Here is a 12,259-nt window from a genome sequence, read left to right as displayed (position 1 = left end):
AAACAGTCCAATAAAGAATATGATGAAAACAGCAATTAAAAAAAAGTGGCTTTAAATTGTAAAAAAAAAAAAAAAATGGGAATAAAACAATAATAACAGCTTAAAACAATCATTTAAGAAGATCTGAATTAAAAAAAAGGACAAAACGAAAACATTTAGAATGTAAAATAGGAAAACTAAGATAGAAAAGCTATTTTATAAAAATATGTTTTCAATCTTGACTTAAAACGGTACGAGTCCCAGCTTCCCTGACATTCCACAATTTAGGAGCTTAAAGAAAAGGCCCTTCCTCCCATGTTTTATTTTTTTTTAATGTACCCTGGAATAATCAGCAGCCCTGCATCCTGTGATCTAAGAGTGCGGTCAGGAGTATACAGGGCCAATAATTCCTGTAAGTAACTGGTCGCTAATCCATTCAGGGCCTTAGAAGTTAAACGCACAGTCTAACTCATTCTAAACTGCACAGAGAGCTAGTGCAAAGAGGACAGAACAGGAGTAATATATTCATTTTTTTATGGTTTTAGTCAGGATTTTAGCGCCAGTGTTCTGAATGAGCAGTAATACCAGAGAAAAGTGCATTACAGTAATCAAGTCTAGATGAAACAAAGGCATGCATTAGTCTTTCAGCATCAGGTACAGAAATAATAGGTCTGAGTTTAGCTATATTTCTCAAATAACAGATAAGGGTCAAAGATGACCCCCACATTTTTCATTTCTAGTTTTAGTTCTGATGAGAGACTGCTAAAGTATAACTGAAGTAATCCTATTTTTTTGTTGGTTCTGAGAGCCCACTAGCATAACCTCTGTTTTATCAGGATTTAACATTCAAAAAGTTCTGAGACATCCAACACTTGATATCTGCAAGGCAAACAGCTGATATCATCAGCGAAACAATGGAGGTTCACGCCATATTGGTGGATAGTCACCTAAAGGTAACATATATTACGAAAATAACAAAGGACCTGTCTGTAACAAATCACAGTATCACACTGCACTAATTCCGGTGGTTAAAGAAAAGGGCTTGTAACCAGAAGATACCCGGCTCAAATCCCAGCTCACTCACTGACTCACTGTGTGACCCTGAGCAAGTCACTTAACCTCCTTGTGCTCCGTCTTTCGGGTGAGACGTTGTTGTAAGTGGCTCTGCAGCTGATGCATAGTTCACACACCCTAGTCTGTAAGTCGTCTTGGATAAAGGCTTCTGCTAAATAAACAAATAATAATAATAATAATAATAATAATAATAATAATAATAATAATTGCAGAGTGTGATACTGTAATTTGTTACAGACAGTTAATATAGGCCTCCCTCAAACAAATACTGGGACCGTATTGGGAAAGCGTTAGAAAAGCATTTGGGACAGATTTATTTGGGCCTTTATTCTTTTGCAACAAGTATTGACATAGTATTGGTACACAGAGTGGGTAGTTTTGGTCTTTTCAAGAGCCTTTTCAGCGAGATGCTGATGTGAGTTAACTGCACATACTTTTCAGTAAATACGGTACATACAATTTATATAGTTGCACAATGAAAAATACTTTTTGACTAAAGCTTACAATAGTATAATATATTCTCATAGTCATGAAACAGATTATTCCAAAAGGCACAACTGTTTTGCACGAGCTTGATCCACGGGAGTAGGTTAGGAGAATGCAGTACAATCATCCTAACCCTACACAAGTGACATATTCTCTATTCAGATCACCTAATGCAGTACCATTATTAAGAGACTCCACAAATAAAAACAGTTTGAGATGATTGATGATTGTGAGCATATGCTTTGTAAGTTTGTTTCAATGAAAGTTAAAGTTTCCCTCAGTTCTGTTAGCACTCACTGATTATTCCTTCAGCTGCCTAATAACTCAAGGTAACCTAATAATAAAATATATTATATAGCTATAGACAGGCAGAAAACATTTTTGTTTCAGTTATATTAAAGTTGTTTTATGTGGGTATATTAAAGTGCTTAGTGATGCAAAAAAATTAGCCTTTGGCAAAAAAAAAAAATGTAATCTTTTTTTTTGCTTTTTTGCCAAACAAGCCTTTTTTCTAAGATAAGATAAAGGCGATCTTAGCACTGCTTATCCTCTAGATAGTCTAGAAGCAAATTCTGACACCTACTGTATTTTGAGACACATTCAATCTCAAAACATTCTGATACCAATTAACGACTTTAGCTAATTAACTGTATCCTTATCAAGTAACTTGCAGGCGTTGATGCTAAGGGCGTTTTCAGACAGCTTCAGTAGAGTTGCATGCAGTGCTGTACAGGTTTCCACATCGATTTCCCTGCCTACCAGCTGCTTTTTCTGCTCTTAGAATAATGGAAAAAGAATCAAAATTCCTGTCAGGTTTTCTGCAGTACAATATACATTAGGTACATTATATGCCTTGTTAGTGCTAGGAGACTTTTATATTTTTAATAAAAGCATCTAATCAGGCAGTATACTAGGATACTGATAGATAAATAATAAATGTCAAAGAAGCATTCCCAAAAGAAAAAAGCTACACGAATAGCTGAGGAAAGATCTTTTTTTTTTTTGCCACTGAGCTTAATGAGGGTCCAGAAATAAAGTCAGCATTTTTTTTCTTTACTAAAACAAATCTCTGAAGAAATTCACAAAAGGATATAAAACAAGCAATAGCTAAAAATGCTGGTATCCAAATTAAGGGATTTGTTTAACATCCAGTTTAATTCTTTCCATTATTTAGTTTTTTGTTGTTATTTCATGTTATGCACACAAAAAAATGGATTTTCCAATATATATTACTTCAATTCACTAAATGGTTTCAGGAAAACATGCAGTAACTTCACTTATCATACATTTGTCTTTCTTAGCTTGTTGATGTGCTGGCAGCTGCACTAATGCTTCACAGGCACCTCTTTCAACTGCCTTGACTCCTCAACTCTGATAGATAAATTATAAATGTCTATAATCTCTATAACCTAAAACTTGTATTAAACTCAGGAAAATCTAAATCAATGTTATTCACTAATTCTAAGTCTCAAAATCTGGCTAACATACAGATAACAACATTAGAAGGTCACAATATAGAATCTGTAAAAGTATACAGATTTATAAAATTAAAAGTATACAGTCATTTGAGGTATATCTTTGTAAATAAATTTATTCTGGGAAAACTTCCATTTTATCTTAGTGCTCTTAGTGGTAACCACCAGTCCTAGTATTTACCAACTTAGATGTCAGTCAATATTATATTTTTCAATTCCAAAAATATGTACTATGTTTGGGAAAAAGGCTTTCAGTTATTCTGGTCATGGAACAACCTTCAAAAACACTTTAAAACTATCTGAATATATATCTTTAAGATATTTAAAAAAATCATGGTGGATTTGAATCCTATTTACAGCAAGTGGCTGGGTACCCAATTAGCTAAATGGGGATAGTTTGCCTCATCACGCTCCAGCGACCACAACTGATCAGATGACAACTCGTGCAGGTGGAGGCTTTCCAGGCTGGGTCCTTGCCGTTAGAATTCAGTAATTGGTAGCATGCATTCCTCAAGTTCTTTGGGTAAAAAAAGATGGTTGTTCCTGTGTGAAAGTTGAACATGAGTTGGGCGGGCAGAGAGGTACAAAGCACTGCAAAAATGTAAAAATAAAATGTTATTTATTTTTTTGACTCATTGACATTTGCAGTCAGGTGTATTTGTATTTTGCAACCAGCATTTGTAGGTCAAGGGTATGTTATTTTTTTTTTAATTCTGTTAAATCTGGAACAGAACGAACATGGCAAAGCAATCATTCAAAAGTGACTTTTATTCACTGCTTTGCTGTATGTACAGAACCATAGGGATGACACCTTGTTCAGTGAACCAGCTCATTGTAGACTCTTGCTCTTTAGCTTTGTGGGAGTGTAGGCATAACAAGGGTAAGAATAAGATATCTTTTCTAGGCTTAAGCTGCCAATTGAGACTAATGAGGGGCCTTCACCTCAGCCATAAGGAGGAAAATACAGAGCACACCAGGGCCATGGCAAGTGAGCAAGTGGCCTTGAAGAGATCTTTTTTTTTTTAAATCCTTGGGACCTAATTACACACAAAAGCATAGTGCGTCAAATACACAGGGATTTTGACCTCGTTAAACAAGAGAACAGTGCAAAAAGCTTAACAGTGAAAGGATAGATATATATATATATATATATATATATATATATATATATATATATATATATATATATATATATATATATATATATATATATATATATATATAATAAGGGCAGCAGTGTGGAGTAGTGGTTAGGACTCTGGACTCTTGACTGGAGGGTCGTGGGTTCAATCCCAGGTGGGGGACACTACTGCTGTACCCTTGAGCAAGGTACTTTACCTAAATTGCTCCAGTAAAAACCCAAATGTATAAATGGGTAATTGTATGTAAAAATAATGTGATATCTTGTAACAATTGTAAGTCGCCCTATTATTTATAAAAATAATAATAATATTTAAAAAAAATATATATATATATATATACACAGTAATCCATCACACATCCACCCGTCACATATCCGCCCGAACCGTTTATCCGCAGTGATCAAGCTCTTCAGCAACGTTAGTTTATTACTGAACAGAGAAGATTAGTTCAGAGATTGTAGATCCCACCAACGTTTTTGTATACTGTGTTGGATCATGTGACACTACCATTGCTGGTAGTGTCACGTGAGCTGGTCAGTGTGTTGATATGTAAATAAATCCCATTCGCTTGCAAGGCGTATCAACTTCAACCTCTGTCTCGATCTCCTGCCTGTCACTCTGCAGCGAATGCATGCACCCACATGGCAGGTGGCTACTCAGTCACAAGCATTAATACCCTGTATCTTTTTAAACAAGGGATTTAGGGGAGCTTCCTAATAGGTGTCTGTATGGCCCTTCTAGTACTTCTATTAGTCAGTTATATATTGTACACCTTCCCACAGGGGTTGATGGTAGGACTACACATTCCTTTCGTGCATATAACTTTGTATCTGATTAGATCTGAGCAGCAATATTGCTATAGTGCTTTATCTTGAATTAGAAAATAAAAGATGCACTGTACAGTATGTGTGCGGTGCACCGACTGATGAAAACAACCTAAAAACTTATTTTACATCATAGCAACTCATAATATGATTAATGGAATATTTCACGATTTTAAGACACAGTCTACTGTGCCAATAATTAATGAAATAAATAACTTTCACACTTGGGACTCTTTATGGTGCCTAATAAAGTTACTTGTATATTCACATGTTGGCCAAAGGTGGATTTATTAGCATTCAGAGTGTTCAAATAATTAGCTTGCAAATGCCACTGAAATACCACAGCCTGAATTTTGTCCCTCACAGCAAGTCCAGCTCTCATTAATTATTAAATATCAAGTGATATCCAGAAACTGATCAAAAGGGATCAGGATTTAATTACTGTTTTGCCTAAGCAGGTGTACACTGTGCATACATTATTAGGAAAGTAAGACTGCTTTAGAAATAATATTATCTTTGCTTTTCTATTCTTAAAATGTTTGCAATTAAATATTCAGGGAGAAAACAATTAAACTGCTTTGGTATTGTGCACAAGGTTTGATTTTCACAATAAAGTCACATTAATACTTTTTTTCCCACTCTCTCTTCCTGATACATGACTATTATGTGCCATCTGCTTCATCAGTTGCTGGTGTTGCACAGCACTTAAAAGAACTAAAACGTCCAGAGCTTGGAAATACAAACCAGAATGTAACTCACAAATTCTGTAAAGGAATATATGCATGTGGATGATGTTACAATATGACATTTTCAGTTATCGATTACGGCTAACAATTATCACAATAATCACAACATTATTTTAAAGTTGTGTTGAAAAATAAATTCAGTTTATATGTGTTATATGCAAAATAAATCCTGGCTGATATCGCCAATGTATACTTTTTGAAAGTTTTTTGAGTCTGCACTGTGAATAAAGTTTATTTAGAAAAAAAAAAATGACTTTTTGCCCTGGCTCATCTTCACATACATTTACTGTAGCAACCATAGCAACACGCTCAATGTGGAAAAGGAAGTGTCAGCAAACAAGACACAAAGGTCAATGTTAACGATGTAAGCATGCTGTGTTCATTTCAATACAGTAAGGGAGTAAGCTAAGGAAAAACTATTACTCTCTTCCCACAATAGAAGGGGGACTGAATTAAAGCAAGTTTCCCTCCTTTCCCAATGAAATCATAAGGAACTTATTTGACAACCCTCCCACCTTTGGAAGAGACTTTCATGGATATAGAGAGAGAAAAATGGAAGTTACTGATATATATATATATAAGATACTGTATATATATATATATATATATATATATATATATATATATATATATATATATACATCACACAGTTTTTATGTGATGCATATCATCATGGCTCATTACATTCAGGCTGGCAGACATTGAACCATGAATAACAGTGCTGCCGTTATGTGGTAATTTGTATGTAAAGTAAGATTTCCTATCTTCTACAGCGTCATTCAAAAACAGAGAAATCTAAATTTGGACAAAATACTTATTATTACTTTAACACATGTACACAGATGGTGCTATTTAACACTCTAATGCTATCAATTTTCCTGTACACAGGAAAATACAGGCTAACTAAATAATGTGCGATCAGCATGCATTGAATGCACAGGATTGCCATTGACTTCATTCATGAGCGTCCATTATTGAGCTAGTGTAATTATAGTACTCGTCAAATATTGGGAGAAAACTGTGAAGTATATAATTGTTTAATTGAACAAATCAAGCCGGGTGTTCAATCGAATAATCAAGGACCTGGTTGGAACAAGGTCTTTGATCAGCATGAGCTGTAAGAGTATTGAATGAAGCTCCAGTATGTTAACCCTTTAATGTGCTGGACCTGTGTGTACTCCTGGGCTGGGTTTCACCAGCTGTGCCTAAGTCCATTCCTAAGTTAGAACGTAAAGTCTCTACTAAGTCCTAGTTGTTACTAGTTAGTTTATCACCAAGAAAGGTCCATACTAAGTTGGTGATGTCATCGCTGCTTGGTAGCCAATTAGGATATTTCAGAGGGCTTGGTCAGTGACACAGATCGAAACTCCCACTGAATGTATATGGACAGGACCTTTAAACCGCTGAAAATAATTTTATGGGAATGTTAATGAATTGATTAAAATTAAATCAGCACCTTTTTGTGAATATGGATGCTGAGAGGGTAAACGTTTTTGTTCTTACTTCATATATTAAACCTTCACACTTCCCTGTGTTATTTATAAAAATCAAGATTATATATATATATATATATATATATATATATATATATATATACAGTCACCTCCAAAATTATTGGCACCCTTGGTATAAAAATGAGGTAATGAAATCCATTTGTCATCCATCACCATGGGGAAAGACAAAGAACTCACAAATGAAAAGAGACAAATGGTTGTTGACCTTCATAAATCAGGCAATGGGTACAAAACAAACTAAATATACCACTTACCACTATTAGTCACATTAATAATGTTGTGATTATTGTAATAATTGTTAGCCGTAATCGATAACTGAAAATGTCATATTGTAACATCATCCACATGCATACATTCCTTTACAGAATTTGTGAGTTACATTCTGGTTTGTATTTCCAAGCTCTGGACGTTTTAGTTCTTTTAAGTGCTGTGCAACACCAGCAACTGATGAAGCAGATGGCACATAATAGTCATGTATCAGGAAGAGAGAGTGGGGAAAAAAGTATTAGGTAAAGGGGGTAGAAGCATCACCCCAATAGAAATGTCTCAGTGAACATTTTTTCTTCCAATAAATAAATAAATACAATTAAAAAAAAATACCACCACAGCACTGAACCTCAATATCATTAGAGAGGAACTGAGGAACATGCATTGTTTGACTCGACAGACCTCCCTCACATAAGTCTTAATTAAATCCAATTAAAGGATATTATGAATATGAATTGAAAAAAATCAGAAATCTAATAGAATAGCAATTTGTACAACATGTTGTGGTTGCTCTTCCCAGATCCAGAGGGCAATGGAGTAGGATATTAAATCTGCTTTGTACAATAATTCAAAGCCTGTCTAAAAAAAAAAAAAATCTGATTATACTGCCTATGATCTTGTTGGTTGGTTATTTGGTTATTTAAAATTCTATTTTATGAGCACAGCTCCAGCTTTTAAAAGCCTACAGCATACACAAAATGGAAATGTATAAAAGCTAAACAAGCTGTAAAGAAAATGTGTAAAGAAATTCATATTCCAAAGGTAATGTAACAAAATGATTGATTGACCATGAAAGTTATTATTTAATGTTCTTTATTCAGGGTTTTCTGTCAGACAACTATTTGTAATCTAATGAGACTCATAACACATAATGGTACAGTAGTACATTATTTCATGTTAGACTTCAAAATGTCACATTTTTCAGTTTTTGTCAGATTTTCGTTAAGTATATGAAAAACTATAAAGCAGTATGTCTATCAGTACAGTAACATAACATTATTCAGCAGGTTTCATTTGACTTTAGGAAGCAAAATTTGATAAATCTATAGGATGATGGAAAACTTTTCGCCATAGCTGTATGCCATTCCAGTGGCAAACAATACCACTTTTTTCATCATGCTGCATTTGCACCACTTTTTTGTCAAATGAAAATCAAACTAAACGAATGTCACAGAACTAGCAAGGTGCATATAGGTGCAACTATTAAGATTTTCTTTTATTCAGTTAGAGTTCCCAATTATTTTACTCCTGATTTTAAATGTCCAATTATGTTCCTTCACTGCAGCAATTCTCCACACAGCTCAGGAGAATTAAAGGTTCAGTGGGCATCCTCCAGCTCCACGACCAAGCCAATTTCCTCTTTTACATCCAGGAACTCGAGAGGACAAAGTTCTGCAAGTGTCCAGTTGCAAATCCAGCAGGGTCCGCTGTAGCACGATGAGGAGCAAATACTGATAACTTCCTGCGCTCCCCTAACTGTATGACTCACCCTGTACATCACGCAGCCATGCTTTTACCAGGTGAGCCACTCTGGGACCCCAGAAGCTACTAAATTAAATGACCTTGTTTATTTGCGTAAACCGCTGTGTAAGTGGAACAATACGCTCTTCGCAGGATGTGCTGAACTTCAACCCTGGAGCAAACAGGAATTCAACCATCTTGGTGAGGAGCGAAGCTGTAATACAGGTGAATTCCATCTGTGCAATCAACACTGTTGTACTTGCCGATTGGATAGAACGTGGTGACGTGCTGATTGTGTTGGTGGGATTTAGTACATCAGAGCAGCAGCACAAAGAGAGGACTGCAGCTGAGACTTCCACTCAGCACTTTCACCAGCACCTCTGCTACCATGTTACAGACCTACACAGCACATCACAGTGCAACACGGAGCACTACCATTGGAACTGCACTTTCATCAATTGTTTTGGACTGTATTGTACACTTGTTCACCGTAATAAACCAGTGTGGGTTAAACTGGACTACCTGTGTGTGTGATGTCACTTTGTCACTCACCATGCGTGATGCTTCCAAAAAGGAAAAAATTAGAATTCATATTTTATCTTTAACATTTCACTTTACCTTGATGTCTTTCACATTCCAAACATACTGCCATGCTTTTCAAAATATTTTAGCATGGGAAATCTAACAAGAATCCAATTTATAATTCATCTGGCCTAGAATGTTATTCGGGCGACAACAGCAAAGGTCAATGTTGGCAGACTCCCTCGTTGTTGTTTACAACAACTTCTGGCACCCAGAATTGAACATTCTTTTTCCAGTCGTGGCACGTCGGTAGGGGGTAGGCCAGTGCCAGTTTAGTATGATTAACATCGTTCCATGGGTCAAAAATGCATCAAATTCAAGGGACAAATGGAAGCATCTTCATCTTACTGAGATAGAAGCAAACTTCCTTCCTTATTCTCCTGTAATACCGTGGTGCAGCACATGTAAAAATAAAAAAGGGATTTTTTTTTTTCAGGAATAAACAATCGTAGCCTGATACCTCTGTCCTGTTTAAACAATACACTACAGTATATTGGTGTGTCTATTTGGCTCACAAACTGAATTGTCAAGAAGCTAAAACTCCATTGGGGAATCTAAATAAACTGCAATGTTAAGGTATAAGAGAAGTAAATAAAGTTAACAGGCACACATAAATCCTGTTTCAGAGTTAAACTGGATTAGTCCAGAACAACAACAAAAAAGTCATTTAGAGGATAAAAAAGTCAGGCATGCACGGATCATGTGAAGAGTATAATGACTATACAAACATGTGTACAATATTAAAAGGTAGTGTAATGAAGTACAGTGTAAGGAAAGATTGATACTGATTAACAATATTAGTGAAGTCAGAAATATGTTTATTGGTACAGCGTAGAATTGACAATTGTATTGTCACGTCACTCTGAATATGGACTATCAAGTTTCCTTACAACAGTGTAGCTCTAATGCATACATTATATTCTGTATTGAAATATAAATGCTTTTTTTAAGCAGCTCAGAAAAAGAAAATTAATTGGCGATATCTACTGCTTGATTTAACATGCAGGTCAATTTTGTACTGCACATGATAAATCTGAGAATGGAGGTCATCTTTTTTTTTCCTTTTCATTGGATGCAGTGTCTATATACATTATTGGTAGACGCTCTGCACCATTAACTTGCTGCAAAACAAACAAATGACAAATAATGTATTTTCCAGTAGGCACAGCATGTCTGCACTCAACATTGTTTTTACATCGTTACCCTAAGTATTTGAGGTCATCGGTTGTATTTGATTTTGACCTCCATCATATTGCACAGGAAAAAAAGTGCTTGCGAAGCTGAAATCAAAGTAATTCCCACACCCTGGGGCCTATGTACTAAGAGCCAGCAAGCGCAAGTAGCTGCGGGTACGTATTTAATTTGCAAGTGCGCATCTCAAAAGTTGTGGAGTGTTGAAAACTGCACCTATGCATCTGAATGTGTGCCAGTATATTTAAATAAAGTGAATGCGCCGTGCATCAGAACAGTGTAGGCTCTGGATTTGACTGAAGGGGGAATTGTGTGGCTGCTGCTTGAAATCTTGGCACTGTTTCCAATACCCCTTTTACACACAAATGCCGCTACTGAGACGTTTACAAAATTCTTTAAAACACCCATTCACACAGCACGAAATTGCACAACCTATGCCGGTATAATACCGTCATAACCCTTTCACACAGGCAAAGGGATCATGACAGTCAACAGATAGTTCTCATGGCTATAGAAACGTCACTTCAACAAAAAAAAAAGTTTTTGACACTCTGCAACTGCGTATCATTTAAAACAAGTATGAAGGTTTTGTTACGGGCACCTTTAATATATACATTCTGACTGGAGACGCACTAACAAATGACAAAAATGCAGAATTAGCAAGAACTACTGAGCTCAATGGAACGCGGGTAGTACTAACACCATTTTTTATAGTTCCATAGAGATTATAGTAGTATGATCTTCTGCTTTATCTGTCGCTCTATCATATTGTGCGGTTGTGTTTTAACCACTATCATTCTATAAAACAATTATTGAAAAATGAAACAAATTATACAAAACAGAAGCAGCTGATTTTTTCTTTGTCACTGTCAAAAAACATTTGTAATTGGAGAGAGTGACGAGCAACAGAGAAAACATTGACCACATTACAATAAAATATACAATTTATTTTAAGATGGCCCCTCATAAATTAATTAAGCCACACAAATGCAGACACTGAGTTATAGACGTCACATTTTTCCCCCAAAAGGCATGTGTTTAAAACAAAATTAAATATGTATATACAGTATAATATTAATTAAGGTATAAACAATATATCTCATTAAAGGCCATGAAATAGGCATTTTTATGACCAAAATACCATATGTCATGGCTTTCATTGACCTGGAGAACACACTCACACAAGCACACCTTTTTATAGCCCTGTCACATCATTTACACCAAGTCCTAAGTGGCGCAAAGTTAAGCATGTGCAGGTAATGCAGCAATGAGATGCTCACTTTAGTACATATCATTATGCACAGGCACATCTGCTCTGCAATTTGCACATGCGTATTTTTTGAGATGTACTGGGTATTTCCCTTTTGTACACATGTCGCAATTTTGCACATGCGTAAAACATAGTTTCGCATGCACAACTGTTAGTATATAGGCCCCACTGTGTGCAAGTGAAAATATAGTTGTATAATAGGATCATTATACTTCAGTAGCATTTACAGGAGGCTGTGTGGTCCAGTG

At 35.6% G+C, this 12,259-nt stretch overlaps 1 protein-coding gene across 12 annotated transcripts in view; it reads right to left on the bottom strand.

Moving 5' to 3' along the window:
- Nucleotides 1-12,259, bottom strand: part of LOC117405667 (dystrophin-like) — a 689,570-nt gene that overhangs the window by 612,478 nt on the left and 64,833 nt on the right. The window lies entirely within an intron of this gene.

Source organism: Acipenser ruthenus, chromosome 9, assembly GCF_902713425.1.
Source record: "Acipenser ruthenus chromosome 9, fAciRut3.2 maternal haplotype, whole genome shotgun sequence".
NCBI classification, from domain to species: Eukaryota; Metazoa; Chordata; class Actinopteri; order Acipenseriformes; family Acipenseridae; genus Acipenser; species Acipenser ruthenus.
This window is presented reverse-complemented; position numbering and strand designations above follow the sequence as displayed.